The sequence below is a fragment of the Heterodontus francisci genome, unplaced genomic scaffold (genome assembly GCF_036365525.1).
Source record: "Heterodontus francisci isolate sHetFra1 unplaced genomic scaffold, sHetFra1.hap1 HAP1_SCAFFOLD_1268, whole genome shotgun sequence".
Lineage (NCBI taxonomy): Eukaryota > Metazoa > Chordata > Chondrichthyes > Heterodontiformes > Heterodontidae > Heterodontus > Heterodontus francisci.
Window position 1 is genome coordinate 53805 of NW_027141697.1, and position 3696 is coordinate 57500.

Genomic DNA, 3696 nt, shown 5'->3' on the forward strand with positions numbered 1-3696 from the left:
AAAATAATGTCCAGAGACCAAGTCCGAAAGTACAAATAATTAACCAGTAAGCAGAGTCATCATTAACCAAAAATCGCAAAAGTAAGTAAAAAGTGTGAAATCATTAACCAAAAATCGCAAAAGTAAGTAAAAAGTGTGAAATCATTAACCAAAAACTCGAAAATAATCTCCAAAGACTAAGTCCGAAAGGGCAAATGGTTAACCAGTAAGCAGAGTAATCATTAACCAAAAATCGCAAAAGTAAGTAAAAAGTGTGAAATCATTAACCAAAAATCGCAAAAGTAAGTAAAAAGTGTGAAATCATTAACCAAAAACTCGAAAATAATGTCCAGAGACCAAGTCCGAAAGGGCAAATGGTTAACCAGTAAGCAGAGTAATCATTAACCAAAAAGGGCAAAAGTAAGTAAAAAGTATGAAATCATTAACCAAAAAGCACAAAATTAAGTTAAAAGTGTGAAATCATTAACCAAAAAGTCGAAAATAATCTCCAGAGACTAAGTGCGAAAGGGCAAATGGTTAACCAGTAAGCAGAGTAATCATTAACCAAAAATCGCAAAAGTAAGTAAAAAGTATGAAATCATTAACCAAAAAGCACAAAATTAAGTTAAAAGTGTGAAATCATTAACCAAAATGTCGAAAACAATGTCCAGAGACTAAGTCCGAAAGGGCAAATGGTTAACCAGTAAGCAGAGTAATCATTAACCAAAAAGGGCAAAAGTAAGTAAAAAGTATGAAATCATTAACCAAAAAGCACAAAATTAAGTTAAAAGTGTGAAATCATTAACCAAAATGTCGAAAACAATGTCCAGAGACTAAGTCCGAAAGGGCAAATGGTTAACCAGTAAGCAGAGTAATCATTAACCAAAAATCGCAAAAGTAAGTAAAAAGTGTGAAATCATTAACCAAAAACCCGAAAATAATGTCCAGAGACTAAGTCCGAAAGGGCAAATGGTTAACCAGTAAGCAGAGTAATCATTAACCAAAAATCGCAAAAGTAAGTAAAAAGTATGAAATCATTAACCAAAAAGCACAAAATTAAGTTAAAAGTGTGAAATCATTAACCAAAATGTCGAAAACAATGTCCAGAGACTAAGTCCGAAAGGGCAAATGGTTAACCAGTAAGCAGAGTAATCATTAACCAAAAAGGGCAAAAGTAAGTAAAAAGTATGAAATCATTAACCAAAAAGCACAAAATTAAGTTAAAAGTGTGAAATCATTAACCAAAATGTCGAAAACAATGTCCAGAGACTAAGTCCGAAAGGGCAAATGGTTAACCAGTAAGCAGAGTAATCATTAACCAAAAATCGCAAAAGTAAGTAAAAAGTGTGAAATCATTAACCAAAAACCCGAAAATAATGTCCAGAGACTAAGTCCGAAAGGGCAAATGGTTAACCAGTAAGCAGAGTAATCATTAACCAAAAATCGCAAAAGTAAGTAAAAAGTATGAAATCATTAACCAAAAAGCACAAAATTAAGTTAAAAGTGTGAAATCATTAACCAAAATGTCGAAAACAATGTCCAGAGACTAAGTCCGAAAGGGCAAATGGTTAACCAGTAAGCAGAGTAATCATTAACCAAAAAGGGCAAAAGTAAGTAAAAAGTATGAAATCATTAACCAAAAAGCACAAAATTAAGTTAAAAGTGTGAAATCATTAACCAAAATGTCGAAAACAATGTCCAGAGACTAAGTCCGAAAGGGCAAATGGTTAACCAGTAAGCAGAGTAATCATTAACCAAAAATCGCAAAAGTAAGTAAAAAGTGTGAAATCATTAACCAAAAAGCGCAAAAATATGTTAAAAGTGTGAAATCATTAACCAAAAACTCGAAAATAATGTGCAGAGACTAAGTCCAAAAGGGCAAATGGTTAACCAGTAAGCAGAGTAATCATTAACCAAAATGCGCAAAAGTAAGTAAAAAGTGTGAAATCATTAACCAAAAATCGCAAAAGTAAGTAAAAAGTGTGAAATCATTAACCAAAAACTCGAAAATAATCTCCAGAGACTAAGTCCGAAAGGGCAAATGGTTAACCAGTAAGCAGAGTAATCATTAACCAAAAATCGCAAAAGTAAGTAAAAAGTGTGAAATCATTAACCAAAAACTCGAAAATAATGTCCAGAGACTAAGTCCAAAAGGGCAAATGGTTAACCAGTAAGCAGAGTAATCATTAACCAAAAAGCGCAAAAGTAAGTAAAAAGTATGAAATCATTAACCAAAAACTCGAAAATAATGTGCAGAGACTAAGTCCGAAAGGGCAAATGGTTAACCAGTAAGCAGAGTAATCATTAACCAAAAAGCGCAAAAATATGTTAAAAGTGTGAAATCATTAACCAAAAACTCGAAAATAATGTCCAGAGACTAAGTCCGAAAGGGCAAATGGTTAACCAGTAAGCAGAGTAATCATTAACCAAAATGCGCAAAAGTAAGTAAAAAGTGTGAAATCATTAACCAAAAATCGCAAAAGTAAGTAAAAAGTGTGAAATCATTAACCAAAAACTCGAAAATAATCTCCAGAGACTAAGTCCGAAAGGGCAAATAATTAACCAGTAAGCAGAGTAATCATTAACCAAAAAGCGCAAAAATATGTTAAAAGTGTGAAATCATTAACCAAAAACTCGAAAATAATGTCCAGAGACTAAGTCCGAAAGGGCAAATAATTAACCAGTAAGCAGAGTAATCATTAACCAAAAAGCGCAAAAGTAAGTAAAAAGTGTGAAATCATTAACCAAAAAGTCGAAAATAATGCCCAGAGACTAAGTCCGAAAGGGCAAATGGTTAACCAGAAAATCCGTCGAATAATGTCCAGAGACTAAGTCCGAAAGGGCAAATGGTTAACCAGTGGAAGGGCGATCAAGCGGAAAAATTTGCCCCGGTTACCCGGGATGGAGTTCCAGAGGTCCGGCCAGAGTTGTCAAATTCGTCCCGCTGATCGGACGCTTGTCATTCGGGTGGCTGGGGGTTGGCGGGGTATCTGCACAGTAGTAGGAGGTGGCAAGTCGGGACTTGGACGTTTATTCCAAGAGTCCACCCGAGCCTCCAGGTCTGCAGAGACCGACCCTAGCTGCCGCCCAACCGACTTTTAAGCCTTTTTCGGATGGGGATTTTTTCCCATTTTCGTCCATTTTTCGGGTTTTCTGTCGGGCTTAATAGGCGGCAGCCTGACCCCCGGCCGAGGCGGGGGGCGCACTCTCCCTTGCGTAAGGGTCCGGATTTGCCCCGGAAAGTGCCCCCGACGGCCTCCCGACCCGGGTGCCTGCAGGGCGGGGGAAAGGGTAGTCCCAGCCGCAGGAAATCATTAACCAAAAGACTTAGCCGTCGGGGCAGAGGCTAAGACCCGGGCTGGTGAAATCATTAACCAAAAGGAATGCACCCTTTTCCGAAAGTGCAGGCCGAAATAAGGCGAGCCTTGGGCCGGGAAGGCCAAAACCCCCAACTCATGGAAGTGTATGGGGTCGGACTCGGCGACTTTCCCGGGCCCCGAGTTGACCTTTCCCCACGGGGGCGGTCAAGTTGCTCCCGCCAAGAGGGCACGTTGCATTTGCTGCCGCTCTAGTCCCCGGGCTAGTTAATCAGTTGCCGTCGGAAGTCCCGATGCCGAAATGAAAAATGGCCGTTGCGGCGATTTGGCGCCTCATTTTCGGAAGGACTACCGGCAGGCAACCCGCCGAATTGACACTTGCGATTCGGGTGGCTGGGGG